Below are 23473 nucleotides of genomic sequence, written 5' to 3' on the forward strand. Positions count from 1 at the left end.
TTCACTTGTAATTCTTCTAATCTAGTGTACTGTATTTCTTTCATGATGTGCCTCCTCTACATTGGAAAAACCAAACACAGATTGAGTGAGAGCTTTGTAGAGCAGCTGTGCTTAGTCCCTGGGAATGATCCTGACCTTCCAGTTCACCATCCTGGTCCTAATCTGACTTCTCTACATGCAGCTTTCTGCACTGTTGCAAGGTCCAACATAAGCTCAAGAAACAATATCTCATTTTTTTGTCTGGATGTGTTGCAGCCTGCAAGACTCGAGACTGAATTCTCCAACTTCAGATAACTTGCTCTTTCTTTCATTTTGTATCAGGACTGACCATCTGTGCTTGCATTCTCTCCCCAGTTTTTATTTCTATCATTTGTATCAGCACATCCCAGTACGCCACACTAGACAACAGATCACCCAGACATCACAACATCAGAAATGCATTGCATAGACAAAGGAGCTCAACTGTCCACTTAATGGCTACATAATTTCATCCTATTACAGGCATTCTCTTTGTTCCATCCTTTGCTGATCCCTGCCTTCTTTGCTACTTAGACTAACTTGCCTTCTCTCATTCTCAGTTCTGATGAAGAGTCTCTGACTGAAACATTCATTCTCTTTCCACAATGTTGCCTGACCTGCTGAGTTTTTCCAGCATTTTCTGCTTTTATGGCAGAGTCACAGAAGTTGTCTTTTGATTAGGATTGAGTTGAGGAGAAATTTTTATTGATATAAAAAGGTCATAAATCTATGGAACTCTCTTCCACAGAAATCTGCTGTGCTGAAACATGGGGCATTTTCAAGGCTTTCCTGTTAGCTGACTGTCACCAACAGGAAGTCCAGAAGACTGGCAGAGGCATATGGGAGCTGAAACTGAAACTGATGACTCTGGAAAACATAAAGGAACTTATGGCAGATTGCACAGCTGGAAAACAATGAAACTCCTCTTAGATGCCCTGATGGACTGGCGGGAAGAAATCAAAGCAAACATTAGAAAGTGAGAGAGAGCCAGAAGGAAGTGCAGCAACTCCTGGGAAACATGCAGTATCTGCTCCCGCTCTTGTCAGTCAGGGTTGACGGAGGAACTCCAAGAAATAAAGAACCAGAAAGCCTCGCTCTTTGCTGTCGAGTCCTCAGAGATCATCTTATGAGTTATAGTCTGAGACATGCTTGCTAATCTTTTACAAAAAGTTAGCAGAGGGAGCTCTGTGAACGCCTGCCTTAAGGAAGGGGGTGGCTCAGCGAAATCTTACAGCATATAATTTTGAGGACCTGTAGATCTTTCTATGCTGGACTATTTAATATGAAGGCTACAGACAGCACAGTCTGTCGTATTTTCCCGTATAAGAGGTTTAGGTGTCATTAAGCAAGAGAGTCTTAACCACCTGTTAACTCTGGACTACCTGATAAGATTTGTCCACTCCTTTGAGTCAATGGCTTACCATCTGATTTATATTTGGCTCTGTGGGAATGGATTGGCCTAGAGCTCCTGAAAGTGTGTAGTATTATGCTTCTTGCTGGCAGTATGTCACAATCCATGAGAAGGGGCACCACCACCCTCATCTCTAAGTAGAAGAGGGAGAGAGAAGAGATCAGAAATTGATGAACCTTCTTCCTGCTGCCTGGGGATATGATCACTTTACATTCAAGAAGGGATTGAGTGGCCACATGCTTCGTCAGCTTAGATCAGGAGATGGCTTTTAGAATATCATTGATATACATGGTTGAGATACTCTAAAAGTGGAATTGGGGAGGGAAACTGCAATTGGATATGACTGCTTTACCTCGAGATTGGTAGCATAGTCGGAATCAATGGAAAGGTTCCTGATCAAATCCAGAGGAAGACAAGGTTGTCCTCTGTCCTCTGTCCTCTGTTTAGTTTGATTCCTCATGCCAAGCTTGCAACTTTGCTATTTCAATGGCCTTGGATAGAAATAACCTCCAGGTTCTGCACCACTACTATGAAGGGAATATCTTTGGCCTACTGTCATGGGTTACTGTATCAGTAACTGTGCAATAGTTCTCAAAGCTGATCTATGAAAATTGAATAGCTGCTTTACTCTCTCTTACAGCAGCGTTCATTGCCTGTGCATCCACAACATGATCCTCTGCCTCAAGAATATTGCAAGCACAAAACAACTATTCCATCATCTCTATGTATGTGATGAAGGACTCGCATGCTCATTATACATGCCTAGACTGCCTACACAACTTTGAGAGATCTTTTGTCCCATTTTCTACCTATCAATGACATTGCTGCAATCAAGGTTCTCTGCACAAGATTCACTTCTCCTGGGTGTTTAACTCTACTGTTGTCAGTGTTTCACTTTGCACTACAGAGTACCACAGTCTGACTTTTCTTTCCACTTGCCACTGCTTGTCCAGACTTGTTGCCTCACTTTTTGCCTTGGAAAACCTTGATATTTGGGCTACTTTATCTCTGTGACTGCAGAAGCTTGTGATCCCCTGGTGAGTGTCATTGATCAGGCATGCCCCGTTCTCCTTAGAAGAGTTTCTGCAAATTCCGGTTTTTTTCAAGATATGATTAATGTTGGTTGTTGTGACTATCTTCATCATCAATTGTTGTGTACTTGGATCTATTCTATGAGGCAGATTTGCAGTGCGGGTAACCATTTTTCAGAGACACCTAGAGCTTCAGAACGTGGCTGCACACTTTATTGTCGTCTAATAGCAACTGACATTTGTGCTTATGTCACATTCATGGTGATCACACCCACATGACTTACTGACATATCATGTTGACACACTTCCAATGCCCTTTCAGTGAAGACAGGCTTAGCAAGCAATTGGTAAGGCAAGGTCAGATGCAAAACAATAAGTAACTTCATGTCACAACTTACAAAAAACCTGCCTTAATTCACGTCAAAAGTTATAAATATCGACTTTTGAGATCATATTTGTTTGTTTCAATTCTGCATGACCTTTCCTTGTGCAATATTGAACATGTTATACTTCAGGCAATGAAGAAGTTACAATTTTTGATAACATTGTAAAAGGAGGTGATATCTGATCTCCTCAACTTATAACAATTTAAGTTTCTATCTCAATTAGAAATCAATTTGCAACCCAAACAAAAATTTCGGAGACATATTTAACTAACACCCAACCCAATATTGTCCTGCTTTATGTTATCAATGAAAATTAAAATTATCACTGATAAAATTATCACTTTAATCCTATGTCTGTATTTGATTTCTTAACCTGATGAAAGTTTCCCTTCCTCTTTAAACCACATGACTGCATCCAATATACCTTACTGCCTTGCAGCTTTCTGTTTCAGAACCTTTGTTGAGTGCTGATGGTCTTATGCCTCATCTTTTATCTCCATGGCCAGAAAGGATGTTTTTTTGAATGCCAGGACAAGCTAATGAATTGCTTATTATTTACATTCCATGGAGAAATATTATCAAAGAAATCTCATTAGCATCTTAACAACCATGGTTTTGAGACGCAACATTCAAAAGTGACTTTTTATACCAAAATCCTTGAAAGAATATGACAGAGCCACAGAACAAAGAATTGCTACTGCAGTGCTATCGCCTTATCTTCCTCCAATGATGTTCCCTGGAGAGAGCAGAGAATTAGTGAATTTACTCTTTTATTTAGCAGCCAGCATTTTGCATGTGTGGAGATAACAGACTCAATTGTACTGCCTCTCTCACAGCGAAATAGCCTGACAACATGCATTTCCTTAGTGCACACATGAACCATGACAAATTGGGTAATGTACTAGAAGACTACTGATAGGCAGTCTTCAGTCCTTCATATACCTAAAACCAGTTAATTTTCTATTGTAGGCAATGGAAAAGGAATAGTGTTGGGTGGGGACCAATGCAGGCTCCTGATTTGCTACCAGTTATTATGCATCAATTTTCCCCTCAATGTGCTCAGCAGCAGAGCAGAAAGAATTGGAAATGGAAGAATACTTGCATTTTTAAATAATTTCTCAGCAGGGAGAGAGGCTCTTTCCATTTTTCTACTTTCCATGCAATCTTAGTAAATGACATACAGCAGCAGGGTAAAACCCATTGTTCATTAACAAAACCACGAGTGGCCACATCTACAGATGTGTTCACAGAGTGAGTCTCCTTCGTTTATTTTTCTGTTGGATCTCCTGCAATAACAACCCAGGTAGGTCACTGCTCACACAAAAAAATCAGATTCTGCTGCTCAGTGTGTAATGTCCTATGTCATAAATCTGTGTTAGGGCAAATAGCTAAAGGTGACACCGAACATCTGATCTCAACAGATTGTGCAGCTGATATCTGTCAGCATGTCAGAGAGAAACATTATTAAGGAAAAGACATATTTTCTGCAGCTAATAAGATTTTTATGACACATTTGCTAAATGCAGCCAGATGTAAATGTTACCTTCCTCACACTGTGGTGGAGTTAAAAAAGAATTACATTTCGAAAATGAAATCATTCATCCAGTACTATTCCATTGATACTTGCTTGTCCAGTAACCATGAAACAGCAATCAGCAAAGCAAATAGAATAGTCCATTATGAAGCTAAATTAGTGAAAGATAAATTGGTGGCTGTTATGTTGAGAATGTACAGCACTCTTCAAGTGCTGATGAGTCAGAGAGCTATGGGGAAACTGCCAGAGCCTAGACTTGAGGGGCAGAATCATTAACAGTCATGAGTTTTGGTCTGTTGCACATCATTCATCATTCTAGGCTGGTGTTAGGCATAGTCCTGTAGTCCTGGAGTTATAGTGGGTGTATTGTATACCAGAGGGGAGCAGATATAATCATGATCAAAACTATTCATTTTCTTTGATAGGAAGGCATACGAGTAGGATTGCAAATCTCTTGAGCAATTGTTTTCTGTGTGTATGTGGCTACAAATAAATTCAGGATGTATAAAAATAAGTTAGGAATTGGAGAATGTTTTTAAGGTTTTCTTGATTAAAAAATGTTTTGAACAATATGAATAATGAAAGTAAAATAATTATTAATTTAATCTGTGAGGATGAAGAAGATATTTAACTATCGAAGAAATGGCAAAACAAAAGCAAGATGCTGCAGGTGCTGAAAATTTGAAATGAAAACAGGAAATGCTCAACAGTGTCTTTCGTGAGAGAAAGAGTAAACATTTTAAGTCAATGGCTCATCATAAGAACTGATGACATTGATTTAAGAAGGGATAAATATTCAAGGAAATAAAACCGGAACATGTTGGTGACAGACCCAATGGTTTAGAATTCCCTCAAATTGTTAAGTGCCGAAATTATGCCCATTCTACCAATGACAATATATGCCATTACTTCTTGTGTTATATCCTAAAAGTAAGGCAGTGTAGAACAGCTTCAACCACAGGGATCAAGGAAATTAGGTATTTACTTTCCTGCTCTCTATATAAGTTATGAAAATTAATGTTTACAGCCAATAAGCTTTCATTTTGTGGCATGGAAATGCCAATGCATAAACCTTTTCCCTTTTTTAATCTAACATCTCCTGATAAAGACTACGACCAAGTTTATAGGAGATGGTTATCTATTCACCTTCCGCTGTGTAGGCAATCGAAATATAGATTTGTGTGGTGCAGTGCAAGTATAATCTCCAACAAAAGGCAACAAGACCTCCTCTGTAATCTTATCTGATGACGAACCTGTGCTGGATATAAAGTTATGATACTCAAATTACAGCCATTTGTTGATAAAACTATTCCATGTACCAATAAGATGGAGCCAGATCTTCAGGTGGTCCGGTGAGATATATAGACTTTATGTTGTCAAGTCTAAATCCCCATTCTTTGCTGAGCTGGTTGATCTTAACCAGTACACCAGTTTGTATGCTGCTTTCACCTCTTAATTAATGGATAGAGATGGCTTTGTATTCAATAGGTAATAGTTCCATCAGGATGGGATGAAGAAAAGGGGTTTGGAGGTGCAACACAGCACTAACTATTGATGTTAATGAACAAATAACAAAAAATAAAACCTTGGTTTCGCTGCCTTTCTCCACCTCGTTTATCGGAGCAACAGATACAATGAGTTGGATCGCCTGACTTATGGAAAATAATATTCTCCAAGAATGAAGGTGGAGTTTATGGGAGACCTGAAAGTATTGTCCTATGTCACTATTGTTAAGTTACTTTATTCTTTGTTTTTTTTTGAAGGAGCTGAATTCTGGGGAACAGTTTCATAATCACCACTGTCATCTGGAATCTCACTGAAAATTCCAAGCAGTTGTCAGATTTGGCAGCGAGATTGATTAACTGTTTGATCCAGGTATGCCTTTAACCTTGTGAGGAAATTGATACAAAATTATGAGATGTTAAAGATTTAGAAATAAAGGTGAAGGAACATCTGGGGGAGTGTGGTGATGGAATTTGTTTCATTTGCATCCTTAATATTCGCCATTATTGAGTTCTGTTTAATTATTTTAATTAGGGGTTTCATTATAATCGCACAAAATTAACATATCCCTTTCTTGTCCTACCATATGCAGTCATCTCCACAAGCAAAGAGCTGTCCTTGGACACTTACTCATATGTATAATCTACAGGATCAGCTTAACCCCACAAGTGCATCTGTTGCATGACACCCCTTATTTGGCAGGAATCTTTTCTTGACAGTTATCAATAAGACCACATCATTTGTTTTTTGCCCCTGCAATGAAGCTAGATTCATTTCATGAAAATAATTCTCACTCTCCCCAACCCACCAATGGTCTTGAAGCATGCTACAAGTTTATTAGCATCTTGTTTGAACATCCATTATCAATGCTGTTTATTTAAACTTCAACAAGGTAACCTCCTTAATCTCACTTAATTTGCTGTCTTAGAAACCATGATTTGTAAATTTGTAGTTCATTTCTATAATGTTTGATTGCCTGCACCGTCCAGCAAATTAACCTCACAACCTGAATTTTATGGTGGGCTCCAGATCTAGCTTGCTCCACCATTCTTCTCACTTTAGATTCCATTGATTTGCTAACTCTGCTCCACTCCCAACAATGCAGTGAACTAAAATCCTTTCACAGACTCCTTCCACCATATTCAGCATGCTCTAGCCTTTGACCTATTGCACAGCAGCCCTTGATCATACCAGCACTGGTATCTCCATTCAGCTCCACTCTCTATAACTCCCCTGCCAAACCCTTTAATTCTTCCATATTTAAAAAAAAACAGAGCCCCTCAGATGTATTTTCTCTGTCAGACCTTTCAGCCATCTAATCTCTTTCTTGATAGTTACTCATCCTTTACTTTTGTATCTTATATTATTTTATTACCTCTGATAACTGACGGTAATGTCATATGGAAGATGTTATTATAATTGCAAGTTTTTCATCAATTGCATCTCTCATACTGGATTTATCATAAAGTCACTTAAGCTTTACAATAAGTTATAAGAAATAAGTTGTGTTCAACACGTCAAAATGCTTTGAGAAATATAAAGGGACGTGTGGCATTGCACAAGTTTTGCACTGTGTGTAACTTTATTTATGTATTATTTTGATAAGGTTAAAGTGTGATACTAACCATTCCTGAGTTTGTGGCAGAGGACCAATAAAGTGAGAATAACATATACATAAGCTAGACAGGCTGAAAAGTGTCTTGTTTTATTCTTCTTTGTGGGAAATTTGCTGAATTTAGCAGGGCTGATGTTAAAGTTTACATCAGTAACCCTGGTCAAAGGAAGTCAGGCAAGGTTCCTGTCCTCTCCATTAGTTGCTGATTATTGCTGTGTGTGTGAGGGGGCATAGCAGTGGAAAGAACTCAAATATTCTGCACCCAATGATGGAAAAGCCTGTCAACAGTTATAGTGTCTCACTTTAAAGATCAACTGTTTAAGTGAGATATTAGAAAGGAATTGTCATTTGTGAAACCAGCAAGAGGCCAGGATCAAGCAGGCAGAGTGGAAGGAACAGAATAGTGAATAGACTTGAAGAGTTTTGTAGTAAATATGATCTCAGCCAAGGCTGTTGGAAAACAGGAAAAATATCTTAGATGAAGAACAATTGCTGGTGGCTAGGCAAAATAATATCAATTAAATGCTTAATGTATTGCTGACTTCCTGTATGTAGCATCGTGCCAAAGGTATGGTAGGATAAGTTATTGGACCAGATGTCAGGGACCTGGACAATTGATTCAAAGACATGAGTTTAAATCCCACCAGGGCAGCTGGAAAATTTAAATTCAAGCAATTAAATAAATCTGGAATTAAAAGCTAGTTTTAGTAATGGTAACCATGAAGCCACCAGATTGTCGTAAAAATCCATCTGGTTCATTAATGTCCTTTGGGGAAGAAAATCTGCAATCCGATATGTGACTTCAGACCCATCAAAGTGGTTGACTCTTAATTCCCTCCTTGGAGATGGACAATGAATACTGACATTGACCTCCCATGAATAAATACATTTAAAAAAAATAAGGAAGGATATAAAAATTCATCAAAACAGTTGATGTTTTTCTACATGACATATATCCCTTATCCTGAACATATCGTATCTCTCCTGTTTCTATGGGAACCCAAGTTAATGAGACTGAAGACTCAGTGAAAGGCAGAGAGTTCTGCATCTTTTCCATGCAATCTATGAAGCCTTGTCCTTCGTCTTGGAACAAGTTAAACATGATACCTTATAAAACCGTGAAAGGAGGGAATATCAGTTTGTCAAAGTAACAGGTCATGAAGAAAGCAACAACTTATCCGTTATGTGGAATGATCTTCTGCACTGTTTCTTTCCTTTATTGCCAATGGCTCCTGGTCTGTCACTTTGGATGTTGCTCTAATTGACAATTCACAAAGCATTTTGCACATGTCAACCTGATTGGCAGCTTATGCCACAGAGCGTAGGCCTTACCTGACAGCTAGTGTTACATTTCATAAAACTTGTCTTCATTCACTGCATTCTCTTTTCCACCCACCCAACCAAGCTGACCCAACCACTCACAGCAATGAGGACAAAAATGTCAAAAAGGATCAGTTGTTCCTCCTCAGTGGTTGATGGTTTTTGACATACTTGCAGGACAAACAGAAAATTGAGATGACATTGTTACACCTCTTGGGCTGTGATAGAAATCTGTGTACAGGCCATGGATCTCTGACATTTATTTGTCCAAAATTCTAACCTGCCTCAGTTAGGTACTTGCCAGAGCAAATGCAAACAGTGTAAGGGAGATGTGGATTTCCTACATAAGTAGTCATTTTGATTTAAATTGTAACAACTGTTGAAGAGTCAGAGGAGGAGCTTTCAACAGTTTTCATCTTGTTAGTTTGTGAATGTGTCAGAAACAATTTAGGATTTATATCAAGGTTGAAGTTATGTATATGCCAATTTCAGCTTCCTCAGCTAAATTAGCAGAACTTCTTTCACTTTGTTTTGTGAGTTTTTCTATTTTTCATTTCCCTTTCTTTTTTTTTCCCTGAAACTCAGTGTTTTGCTGATATTTAATGTTGCATGACACCTCTATTACAAGACTTCAAGTTTGAGTCATATGAATGAGTATTGGTAGGCTACTTGACCATAGAAGCCATCACATAAGAGCTTAGTATTAGTAAGAATATGGTTGGCAATTACAAGCCCAGCTGTGTCCCTTTATTAATTCCATTCAGCTAACTCAGCACAGATCAATAACTATATACCTTATCACTCATGAAGTTACTTATGGCTGTACTTCTTGCTCGCAGCTGAATATTTCTCTTTGGAAAGTGTAGTATTTTTATTTCATTGCAACATGTCTTTATCATGTTCAATGTTCTCTCTTGTGTTTTCAATGCTTGAAAGACAATTGTCAAAGTTTTTAGCCAAGAAAAATGATTTGGCTGAACTTTCTGCTGCAGAATAGGCTGCTTTGAGAGAACATCAAAGCCAGATCTTACAAAATATTCCAGTGACAGCATGTTCTATAATCCTTTTTACAATGTGGCTCATTATTTGCCCAAGGTTAACAGACAGAGCTAGAAAATACTGCTGCAGCTGAGAGAATGAAGAAAATGTCGCTGTTTTATAAACTACTTAATTATTGTTTGCTGAGGCAGAGTGAGTAAATGTAACCAGAATATGAAAGCTCGATTTGCATTAAAATAAATCTAACTGTTTTATTACAAGTATACCCTTTGGAGATGAGATAAAATGCCTGAGAATAAGGTTAGTAGTAATTCAAATATCAGGTTAACACCTCTATAATTAAAAACTGCAATCCATTTAAGAACATATAATATTTTTTTAGTCTTTTGTGTAAATACTAATTTAGCATTGCACTTTACACAAATGCATTGTTATATAATTCACAGTACATGAAATGCAGAGCAAGACACCATATGTGTTACTTTAATATGATATTGATGGCCACAACAGAAAATAGCCCAGCCAAGTAGCTAGTGATCGAATGATGAAATAACTTCCCTTACTAAACTATGGTAGTGACTGTGGATCTAAATTGGCATTGTCATTTTTGTCAGGTGGCATTTTGCCTGAAGTTATGATGAAATTAAAAATTAATATTCAAGGTACTTTAAAAGAAACCTCAACTTTAATCAGAAATCTTCCTGTCATCAAACCTTAGCACTTGTATAATTTTTAGTTGCAACTTTTTTATGTCAACACTCATGATATCCATTTGTTAATTTGTACAAGGGCAAATGACTTCATTCAAAATGTTACTTAATTTCCTTTTGAAGTAACTGAAATACCAATAGTACTGAGTAAAATGTAGACAATAAATCAACTGAATATTTCATCTATCAGAAGACACATAAAGCTTGCTAGATATATAAGAGAAACAAGAGTCAAGAGAGAATGACAAACTAAAAGAACAAAGTACTCGTCAAAAACTAAAACTAGAGAAGCTAATGTGCTTGAAAGCTGAAAGATCTCAATGACCTGATGATCTGCATCCCAGAGTTTTGAAAGAAGTGGCCTTTGAAATTGTGGTTAATATCTTCCAAAGTTCCACACATTCTCCATTTGTTCCTGTGGATTGGAGTTAGCAAATGTAACTATTTAAGAAAGAATGGATAGATAAAGAGAACAATCAACCAGTTAACCTAATCAGTGGTGGGAAGAAAATGCAAAAATTTACAACTAAGGACAAAAAAATAATAAGACTGAGCAGAGTCAACATGTATTTTTGAAAGGAAAATCATATTTGGCAAATCTGCTGATTTCTTTGAGGATGTGATTCATACAGTAGGTAAGGAGGGAACCAGTGGATGTGGTGTGTTTGAATCTTCAGAAGGTTTTCGTTAAGGTCTCACACTGAAAGTTGGTCAATGAGACTGGACTGCGTGGAATTGGGACAGTATACTGATATGAAGGCAGAGGATGGGAAAGATGTTCTCAAGTTGGCAGACTATGACTGATGGTTACTGTTTGAGCTCCAGCTATTCACAATCTGTCTCAACAATTTGGCTAAGGGGACCAAACGTCATATTTCCAAGTTTGCTGATGGTACTGAATAAAGTGAGATTGTGAGTGCAGAGGAAGACATATAGAAGTGTTAAGGGGATATGAACAAGCTCAGTGAATGGCTGAAAACATAGTAAATGGAATATAATGTGGAAAAATATGAAGTCATCCATTTTTGTATACATAACAAAAAAAAACAGTGTCTGTTAAATAGTGAGATTTGGGTAATGTTTATGTTCAAAGGGACTTGAGCATACATGTACACAAGTCACCAAAGGCCAATTTGCAAGTGCAGCAAGTAATTAGGAAGGCAAATGGTACATTTGCCTTTATTGCTTACTCCTGTATTTAAATCATCCTGTACTCTTGCTGTTATTGTACAGAACCTTGGTGAAACAGAAGTATTCTGCATAGTTTTTGTTCTTTACCTAACAAATAATATGCTTGGCATTGAGGGAATCCAGCAAAGATTTACTACACTGGACTTGGGATTAGCAGATTTGTCATATAATGAGATATTGACTAATCTGAGACCATATTCGCTTAAATTTAGAAAAAAAGAGAGGAGATCTCATCAAAACTTTAAAATTCTTACAGGACTTGACAGGCTACATGCAGGGAAGATGTTTTCCTTGGCTGAGGAACCTTATAGGAGTGCGCACAGTTTCAGAATAAGGGATAGGTCATCTAGGACTAGATGAGGAGAAAGGGCGATGGAGGTTCAGTCATCTAGTTCACACAAAACATAGACAAATGAATTTCCAGACATTAAAGGAATTATGGGATATGGGGATTCCTGGAAAATGTCACTGAGGCAGATGACCAACCATAGTTTTGATGAATGGTGGAACAGGATTCAAGATCCTATTCCTGCTCCCATTTCTTATGTTCTTCTTAGATCCTTTCATGCATTTTTAAAAGAAAGTACTTGAAATCATGAAAACCACCACAGCAACCAATGGATTAATTTGTGTCAGTAATTTCACTATTTCAACAAGTTTAAGCCAGCCATATTGTACGAGAATGCATGAACACAATGGATATTGCCAATACATGGGTTAGTACTGTCCCAGGGAGTAATAAGGAACAGAGGGATTTTGATGTATAAGTCCAAAGGTGGTGCTGCAGGGAGATAATGTGGTTAAAGAGGCATATGGGAAACTGGCCTTCATTGGTCAGAGCATTAAATACAGGAGCAGAAAGGTTATGCTCCAGCTTTATAGAGCATTGGTCAGACCTCAGCTGGAGGACTGAAAATGCTGGAGAGGGTGCAGAGGAGGTTCACCAGGATGATGCCTGGGATGGAGCGTTTCAATTACGAAGAAGGACTGGAGTGAGTAGGTCTGTTTTCCCTGGAGTGCAGGAGGTTAAGGGAGAACATGATTGAGGTATATAAAAAGTTATGTGGGGAATAGATTGGTTTGAATGCAGGAAACTTATTTTTCCCATATCAGAGGTAGATAAAACAAGACAGATTTAGGATAAGGGATAAGAGAATTGGAGGGGATCTGAGGGAAAGTTTTTCACCTAAAGACTGCAAGAACCTGGAATTCGCTGGCTGAGAGAGTGGTGGAATCAGAGTTGCTGAAAGCATTTAAGGAGTATCCAGACAAGCCGGTGAATCATCCAGGCATACAAGGCTATAGGCCAAGTGTTGGAAGATAGGATTAACACTGATGGATGCCCATTGGTCAGAGTGGACATAGTGGGCCAAATGGCCTCTTTCTCTGCTGTATGATTCTCTGACTGATTTACTGTACAGTCTTTATTGCAAAGGAAATAGTGAACCATTACTTTGTCCTGCTATGTGAAGGTATTTCACTTTGGTGCTTGATGAGGTGTTCCAAGATTTTTCCAGGGTGAGCATCCACAATGTTTCCAAGTCAAGATAATCTATGACTGAGGGGGATCTTGCATGTTGTGATAATTCTCACATGCCAGCTAGTCTTGTCTTTCTCGGTGCATAAGGTGAAGGATTTGGCAGGTGTTGTCAAAGAAACTTCAGTGAATTGCTATAATTTATCTTGTAAATGGTACACATGGAGAGTTAGTCATGGAGACCGTGAATGTTTGAAGAGGTGGATGGGTTGCCATTTAAGAAGTTTTTTTGTCCTGGATGTTGTCAAGCTTCTCAAATGTTGGGGCTACTTGTGTGCAAGAAAGTGGAGACTTTTCCATCAATAACTTTACTTAAGCCCACCAATTAAGAAAGGGTTCTTTTAAATAGAAAATGGGGAACTATGGACTAGTTAGTCTGCAATCAGTAATAAGTAAAATGCTAGAGTCCATTATTCAGGGAGTGAGATTAAGGGACTGTAGCAAAGATTCACCATATTGTTTCCAGAGATCGGGGCTTGTAGTCAGAGGAAAGATTAAGACCAACTTGGGCACAGATTTCTGCATGTTTGTGAAAAGAACTATGCAGGATGGCTGTGCCATGTTATACCCAACTACAGGGTGTCCCAACCTGTTCTTTTTATTGCTTTTTTGCGCTCAGCAGGCAGTTATTACATTGCTGTAGATCTAGAGTCATATAAAGGCCAATCCTGGAAAGGATAGCAAATTTTCTTCACTAAAGAGAGTAGGGATAACATTGGGAGTTACAGGCCAGTGAGTCTTACTTCAGTGGTGAGAAACTTACTGGAGAAGATTCTTAGAGACAGCATTTAAGGGCATTTGGAGAAGCATAGGCTGATTAGGGACAGTCAGCATGGCTTTGTGAGGGGCAGGTCATGCTTCATGAGCCTGATTGAATTCTTTGATGATGTGACAAAGCACATAGATGAAGATAGAGCAGTGGATGTGGTGTACATGGATTTTAGTAATGTGTTTGGTAAGGTTCCTCATGGAAGGCTCATTCAGAAAGTCAGGAGGCATAGGATCCAGGGTAACTCGGCTGTGTGGATTCAGAATTGGCTCACCCATAGAAGACAGAGGGTGGTTGTAGATGGAGCGTATTCTGCCTGGAGATCGGTGACCAGTGGTATTCTGCAGGGATCCTTTCTCTTTGTGATTTTTATAAATGACTTGGATGAGGATGTGGAGGGCTGGGTTAGTAAGTTTGCTGATGACACGAAGGTTGGTGGTGTTGTAGATAGTGTAGAACATTACCGTAGGTTGCAACAGGACATTGATAGGATGCAAAGCTGGGCTGAGAAGTGGCAGATGGAGTTCAACCCAGAAAAGTGTGAAGTGATGCACTTTGGAAGATTGAATTTAAAGGCAGAATACAAGGTTAATGGCAGGACTCTTAGCAGTGTGGAGGAACAGTGGGATCTAGGGGTCCAAGTCCATTGGTGCCTCAAGCTTTCCGCACAGGTTGATAGGGTTGTTAAGAAGGCGTATGGTGTGTTGACCTTCATTAGTCTTTGGAGAGAAGGAGGATGAGAAGGAGGATAGAGGTGTATAAGATGATAAGAGGCACAGACTGAGTGGACAGTCAGAGGCTTTTCCCAGGCAAAAATGGCTCAAACGAAGGGACATAATTTTAAGGTGATTGGAGGATAATATAGGGGCAATGTCAGAGGAAAGTTTTTTTACACAGAGAGTGGTGGGTGGGTGGAACACACTGCCAGCAGAGGAGGTGGAGGCAGATACATTAGGGACATTTAAGAGACTCTTAGATGGGCTCATGAATGATAGAAAAATGGAGGGCTATGTGGGAGGGAAGGGTTAGATAGATTTTAGAACAGGATAAAATGTCGGCACAACATCATGGGCCAAAGGGCCTGTACTGTGCTATGGTCTATGTAAAGGGCATTAGTTAGGTTCAAGTTTAGGTGAAGTTCAGGTTCAAGTTCGTTGTCATGGGCAAACATACACAGGGTATAAATGCCACAAAAATTAGCTCTTGGCAGCAACAGCACAGTACATTACAAACATGAGAAACATAAATTACATTAACCTAAATTATATGTAAATTACATGACACAGTAAACAAAAAATAACATGGCATTAGCACAAGTTAAGGGAAATATCGTCCGAGGTAGAATTAGGGTTTTTCAAGTAGGTTGAAGAGTCTCAGGTGGAAACAGTGAGTGGCTTCAAGTTCCTGGGTGTCAACATCTCAGAGGATCTATCCTGGGCCTAGCACATAGACGCAACCCTGAAGAAGGCGCGTCACTCCTCACTATCAAGGATATCTACAAGGGACGATGTCTCAGGAAGGCAACATCCACCACTAAGGACCCCCACCATCCAGGCCATGCCCTCTTCTCATTGCTGCCATCTGGCAGGAGGTACAGGAGCCTGAAGACCCACACCTCAAGGTTCAACTACAGCTTCTTCCCTCACTACCAGAACCTTCAACGAGGACTGGTGCTAATTTGCCTGACTTCCCCTTCCTAAAGTCCACAATCAGTTCCTTGGTTTTGCTGACATTGAGTGCAAGGTTGTGTTTATGACACCACTCAACCAGCTGACCTATCTCAATCCTCATCACCATCCATGATTCTGCCAACCACGGTGGTGTCATTGGCAAATTTGTAGATGGCGGAGCTATTCTTAGCCACATAGTCATAGGTATAGAGAGAGTAGAGCAGGGGGCTAAGCACAAAGTCCTGAGGTGCATTTGCATTGATGGTCAGTGAGGAGGAGATGTGCTTTCCGAACCACACTGATTGTGGTCTCCCAGTGAGGAGGTCAAGGATCTAATTGCAGAGGGAGGTACGGAGTCCCAGGTCTTGGAGCTTGGATCAACTAGTTGAATTCAGTCATGATCATTACTGACACAAGCATTTTATCCAGATTTATTTCCAAAATACTCCTATTCAGAGATAATGGGTAGAAAATCCCCACTTCCCACAGAATCAGGTTACGTGAAATAAAAACAGAGAGTTGCAGGTCAGGCAGTACCTGTGGAAGGAGAACCAAAAACAACAGTCCAGATGATGACTTTTCATCTGAGTATTTTTTTTTGATTTTGTCCTTGGTTTTATTTCAGATTTCCAGCATCTACAATTTTTTTTGTTTTTTAGTTCTAGTTGTCTATTGTTTTTTTTTATTGTGGCCATAGCAAACAAAGAAAATTGACAGGTTATTACAATTTCTCTGCTACTATTTCACAAACAAATGCAGCCCTGCGGTCCATGTTTTATTTTTCTATTTTATATAAAAATACGATCAGATCCTGAGGTATTTGTCCAGCCTTTTCCAGCAGATTATAAATAAGGTCATTTAATCCAGCCCAACCAGAACTGACTTGGCCCAGAGCTAGAGAGATGAGGTGATAGGTCTTTCCATTTCAGAAAAATACATGTGTGTTTTGAAAGCACTAGTATTCCAAGAAAAGCCAGTTCAATGTAAGATTGATTTTGCTCCTGTATACCACTTTGAAAGAATGCGTAAATCCCGTGCCCAGCACCCAGTGCTCATTGGAAGGGAATTGGGGATTCTGCAAAATATTGGACAAATGTATATATTGTTTATTGTGTTTTCATTGCTAGAGTCAGATGTTTCATTTCTCTATCTTTTTATAAAAGCTTATGACATATTTACATATTCATTTTTCAAAGAGCACTCATTGAGATAAAAGTGCACCTTAGAAGGGAGGTTTGTTGCTTATTGGGATGCTTTTGGTGACCTGGAGTTCAGAAAAGGTTAACTTGCATTCAAGTAATAAACATACATATATACATCTCCATCTACTAGCAGCTAAAATTGGCATATGCATCGATTGCTTCATTGAAAACTCATTACAAGCAACTGTTATTTCTATAGATGACCTGTGACCAATCTTTTCAATTTCCTGTCAATAAGATTTAATATATGAGGCATTGTTCACCATTTATTATCACACATTTCATCTTCATAAGGTTCTGCTAATACACTAAATAATTTTATCAGATTGAAAAAAGTTCAGTTTATGGCAATAATTTTCTTTTGAGTGTGATTTTATTGTCAGCTATTTTGAGAATATTTTTAAATTAGCTGCAATGTCACATTTTAACATTAATATTGCTTGCGCACTTCCTGATGAAGTATTACAAAAAAAAGGAACAAATATTTCAAAAAGAAAAATCATTGAAAACGGTGTTGATCATGGTACAATATATAAAATGTAAGCAAGACATTGCTTGTTATATCTTGGTAAGCTATCTGTGAATTCAATGTTTTAAATCTGTGATTGTAAAACATGATTTAATGTGGTTAATAGTGCTAAAGAAGCAATATTCTATTAAAAAATTATATTAATGTCCAATTTCAATGTTGTTAGTTTACATCACAGTTGGAGATGTGCCCAAATTAATTGTGGTGGTGGTTTGAAAAGATTGGGTGAGAAATATGGTCAAAGGGAATTAATTTTGGACCTACATGCAAACTATTTTTCAGGATGGTTTGATTTCTGGCCAACATTGATTTTGATTCATTGACAAGACTCCGGATAAATGTTATATGTTGTTGCTTTTCCACATCTATGTCCTTGTTAGCTTGTCTTCACATTTTTGTATTAGCTTTCATGAAGATGCTGAGTCATTGCAGTCAAGTTGTTCTTTATTTCTGCTTCCAGATGATAGCCAAAAATAAGCTTATACTGCTAATATCCACTGATATCAATTTTCCTGCAGCATTTAGGTCAATGGGTTAACACTATTGCTACCTTGGGCTAGACTGGCCAACTCAGGATCTCATTATACAGAACACATTTACTAATTAAACCATCAGAAGGTCCTGATTCAAAAAGAGCAAGTTAATAAAAGTAGACATGCAAAGAAAACTGCACTCCCAATAATCAAGCATTAAAAACATGAGTTTGCAAATGTAATGCACTGCGACTTTCAGACCAAAAAGATTTTAAGCTTCAATCCTATATTAAGCTGAATAAACTGACTTAGTAAGAAAGACGATGAGTCAGAAAAGAACAGGGCAGAATCAGATTTGCGAAGGAAAAAAATGGGAGCTTGTTCAAAGAGTCAACGTGATATTAATCCCAAGGAGTGAACAGAGTTTGAGCTAATTAGAAAATGACAGCGTTAGAAGGAAAAATAACTAACATGTTTTGAAACTAGATCATTGGAAGAGAAGAAGCAACACAAAAATAATATCAGAAACGTATCAGAGAATAACATTTTCTGTTTGCAGCACAAGCTTTACATTGATGTGGAATGCATTTCAGAAGCAGAGTACAATGCACTTACGTTACTGTGCAACATGTTTAATATTCCTGACTAAAGGTGAATTTCTAACCATGAATTTGTTCTTCTTCTATAGTTATTTTTCTAACGAAATGCTTAATTTTTCAGATTGCAAACTTTACTTTGTAATTATTGGCCCAATCAAATGCATTTGTTCACAACACAACATACCAAATGGTGTCAAGCCTCTTGAGAGTTGTTGGTACTGCAGTCATCTAGGCCAATCGAGAGTATTCTATCACACTCCTAAATTGTGCCTTGTAGGTGGTGAATGGGTTTTGTGGTGTCAGATGAAGAGTCACTCTGTACAGGACACCCAGCCCCGATCTGCTTTTGTAGCCACTGTATTTATTAGTCCAGTTGAGTTTTATAGATAATGCTAACCTTGAAGATGCTAATGGTAGGGGACTTTGCAATTATAATTTCATAAAATATCAAGGGCAAGTGGTGACTCTCTCTTGTCGTAGGTGGTCATTACTTGGCACTTCTGTAGGGCGGATGTTACTTACTCTTAATCAGCCAACATCTGTAAGATGTCTAGGATGCGCTATATGCAGGTATAGATCAGTTCATTTGTTGAGAGGTTGGGAACAGAGTTGATTATTATGCAATTATCAGTGAACATCCAAACTTTTGACCTTTTCATGGAAGGAAGGTCATTAACAAAAATGATTGGTCCCAGGGACACTGCTCCGAGGAACTGCTGCAATGATATCCTGGAGCTGGGATGATTGACTTCCAACAACCACAATTACCTTCCTTTGTTTGAGGTTTGATTCGAACCATAGTAGTGTCTTCCCCTTGAAACCCATTGACTCAATGATGCCTGACTCGGTCAAATACTGGCATGTTGTCAAGGGCAGTTACTCTCATCACAGCTCTGCAATTCAGCTCCTTGGTCCATGTTTGTACCAAAACTGTGATGAGGTCTGATGTCATGTGGTCCTGGCAAAACTCAAACTGGGCATTGGTGAGCAGGTTATTGGTGTGTAAATACCCTTTCGTCATACTGTTGACAGCACCTTCCAACCTTGCTGAAGATTAAGAGAAGGTGATTAGCCAGATTGGACCTGCCCTGCTTTTGTGAATAGGGCTTACCTAGGTAATTTTTTACATTGTTGGGGTAGATATCAGTATTGTAACTGTACTGGAACAACTAAGTTAAAAGTGCAAATGGTTCTGGAGAGTGGCCACTTTAATGTTGGCACCCTCAGCTCTGGACGGAGGTTTGTCTGTCAGGTGATTTTCGTGTGATCCAACTGAATGGACTAACAAAAATGCAGTACTCACCATAAGCATTTAAAGTATTTTAAAATATTTTAAAAATTATAGCTACCTGGACCTGATGACTACAGCAGCTCTCACATGGCAACCCCATTTTTTATTTAGGTGCAGATAAATACATATTAATATTGCTTATGAGTGCTTCTGTAACAGGCATTACAAAGTTCCCCTTGATCGCTTCAAAAAGTACGCATTTCCAGATGTTAAATTCTAGATGTTACAAAAACATGATTTCATAATTATGGAGGTTTACGGAGGTGTCACTGAGAATTCTCATAATATGAACTATTTCAAAATTGATTTTTTTATCCATGTTTTTCTGGTTCAATATTCAAGCACGAGGTTGTGTTATTAAAATTTTGAATTTGGTAGTGAATTTTTTTTCATTTATAAAATGATTAGAATGGTTTAATATCTTTATCTGTTGAAGAAATTTTAAATCTTTCACAACCATTCTGTTCAGTTTTTTACACAAATTTGCAAATATGCAAATGTGTGATTCCATTTGAATATGGGTGTCTGTAAGAATTTCCCTTTCACTGATTACCAAGATATGGGTATTGCCAGCATTCATTACCCACTCCTAATTGCTTTTGAGAAGCTGGGGAATTGCTGCAGTCTGTGTACTCAAGAAATTTACACCATGCTGTCAGAAGGGAGTACTGGAATTTGACCTGGAGCCAATGAAGAATAGTTGATATATTTCTGAAACAGAAACCTGAAGAGGAAATTGCCTTGAAGTATTAGGAGGTGAGTCACTCGTCATGGGATACACAGCCTCTGACCTCCTCTTGGTATTTACATGGTTGGTCCAGTTTAGTCAACGTTTGTCTCCCATGACATAGGTGGTGGGGCACTCAATGATGGGCGTGCCTTTGAATGTCAAGGGTGGATGACTGGACTCTCTCTTGTTGGAGATGATTATTACCTAGCATTTTGTGGTGCAATTTTGCTTTATCAGTTCATGCCTGAATATTGTTTAGGTTTTCCTGGATGCATGCATGGACTGCTTCATTTGAGGAGGAGCTGCAAATGGAATTTGACATTGTGCAGTCATCATTTCAGATCTTTTGATGGAAGGAAGGAAATTGATGAAGGAACTGAAAGTGGTTGGGCTTGTGATACTGCAATGAAGAACTCCTGTAGTGCTGTTCTGGAGTTGTGAAGGACAACCACAGCTATCTTTCTTTGTGCAAGATATGGCATCAGTCATGGGATTGTACTCCCTTTAATGTCCAATTAACTTCAGTTTTACCAGTGTAACTTGATGGCATATTCAGTCAAAAAAAACATCATGATGTCAAGAACAGTCACTCTCCCCTCAGCTCTGGGATTTAGCCCTTCAATCTATGTTTGTACCAAGGTTGTGATAAAGTCGAGTGGACTTGCTGAAAGCCAAACTTGGCACTGGAGCAGGTTATTGGTAAATCAATGATGTTGGTGACACCTTTGATCACAGTTGCGAGACAGTAGGGTTTTACATGATCATCTGGGATGGTGCCAAAATCCTGTACTCTAGTTGAAAGGTGGTCCCACTTATTCTTACTACGATTTGTGTGGCAACTTTTGATATAACTGAGTGATTTTGTAGGTTAGTCCATTGCAGTTGTCTGTAGTCACATTGAGACCAAACCTGTAAGGATTGTGGATTTCCTTCCATAATGAAAATTAGGGAACCAGATGGGTTTTTACAACAACCTGGCCATTTCATGGTACCATCACTGATACTAGATTTTTAATTAATTAGTGTAATTTAAATTCACCGCCAGCTGTGGTGGGATTTGAATTCATCCTTGATTATTAGTCCAGGTTTCTGCATTGTTTGTCCAATAGCTATGTTTCCCTGATGTCGTGTTCCAGAATGTTTAAAGTTTTTTTTGCCCAGAAAGGATTTAGTAGTGAATTACAGTTTACTGTTCTGTTTTGGGGCATAGAATATTTGCATGGATTCAATTCACCATGTGTCAAAGTTACTGAGTTCAGTCGTTGAGGTTTTAATGAGTTGGCTGATATTATTATAAAACAAAATCTGAAACAAAAAGTGAAGGTGCTGACAGCAGTTTAATCCATACCTTTTGAGCAAACATTAGTTTCTGTTTGAGGATTAACGCCCTAAACTGGAAAATCACACACTTGAATGACATTCGAAGAGGAATGTATGAAGAAGAGGGTTAACGTACATAATCACACACAACAAAATACTCCTGGTTAACAGCTGAGTATTTGTTTTCATCTGTTACTCTGTCGGCTTACTTGCCACCCATAAAATGATGAAGCTGAACACTTTGTACTCATCTTTGTCTTAGTGAAGTTTTCCTCAGTCCCAATGACTATAAGATTGGAGGAGGCACTTCAGAAAACATAGGGTTCTTATTCTTATGATATGCAGTTGTACCATTATTCAGGTTGATATCAAGCAGCAGGGTAAATTCCTGATTATAGGTGCTTAATCTGCCAGGACCTGAAATTTCAACAGTATTATTGTACACCTAATATAGATGGAAAGGAAATACAAATTCATGGCCTGTGTAAGACATGGTGGAAACAAATGTTTTGCTTGGAGCTGGGTAACATTGATGATTGTAGAGTTCACATGCAAATTGCTGACTATTCAGATATATTTGGCTAGATTTATGTGATGATGTAAAATACAATAGTGATATGAAATTGGGCAACGAAACTTTAATTGACACAGTAAATATGTTATTCTACATTTTGTAACAATAACGTACAAGAGATATTACCGTGCATTATCAGGCACAGTTCTTTGAGTTCAATGCCTTACGTTGATCTCGTAACAACTGAATGTGCAAATGATGATCTTGCAACAACAGAATGTACTAATTATAAAGGGATGGAAATTGTATAGTTGATGAAAATGTGCACTGGAAGCTGCACAGTGAATCTGTGCCGGTTTCATCACGATCCCAGAATCAGCAGTTGCAAGACAGAGATAAGGGAGTACACACATGGATAACTGGGCATTGTGGATTCAGGCACCCATGAGAAATATCAGTGCAATTTTAGCTCAGGTAAGAAAAACTCTTAATCTGAGTTTGAGCAGGTTGTCATCCTCTCTTGTAGACAAAGCCCAGTCAATTTTTTGCAGCACATGTGCACACTCCAATTTTGAAGCAATGATTTCAAGCATGCATTCTGTATCAATTGCTGTTGTCGCAGTGTTCCCAGTGTGTGTTGGGTGGGGAAGTAGGGGGGAGGGGAGAGTGGAGGGAAGGGACAACCTGCTTTCTGTTGTGGGCTACAAGCTTACAGAAATGCCATTCATGTCTCAGGAATGGTTTTGCTCTTCAGATCAATCCTGCAATGCATATAAAAAAAAGCTATTGAATTTCTAGTCTGATCTGTACTAAATATACATATCAATCATATGGTATCTTGATTTGGGCTTCTGACAGTTTGAAATATTAGCATGATTTTTTTTTAACCTGAATAAGTAAAATATAATTTGGAGACAGTAGGAAAGTAAAAAATCCATTGTTTGCCATTAGCAGATTAAATATTTATCAAACCATTATTCTGAAGATAACAATTTTTCAAAGTAATGTCTTCAACTGATCTTAAGGAAAGTAATGTTTAATTGGGTGTGTGGCATAGGAAATGCAAAAGCCAGGATTACTCAGGGGTATCCTGCAGTTTCCTTGTGGGTGGGGCTAAAATT

General features: G+C 38.4%; 1 protein-coding gene across 7 annotated transcripts in view; it reads left to right on the forward strand.

Moving 5' to 3' along the window:
- Positions 1-23473, forward strand: part of tenm1 (teneurin transmembrane protein 1) — a 1611625-nt gene that overhangs the window by 803789 nt on the left and 784363 nt on the right. For all 7 annotated transcript variants that reach the window (XM_052021038.1, XM_052021037.1, XM_052021042.1 and 4 more), the window contains one exon: positions 6144-6255. The gene's annotated coding sequence lies outside the window, so the exon portion shown is untranslated. The remainder of the gene's footprint in view (positions 1-6143; positions 6256-23473) is intronic.

This window comes from Pristis pectinata, chromosome 8, assembly GCF_009764475.1.
Source record: "Pristis pectinata isolate sPriPec2 chromosome 8, sPriPec2.1.pri, whole genome shotgun sequence".
Lineage (NCBI taxonomy): Eukaryota > Metazoa > Chordata > Chondrichthyes > Rhinopristiformes > Pristidae > Pristis > Pristis pectinata.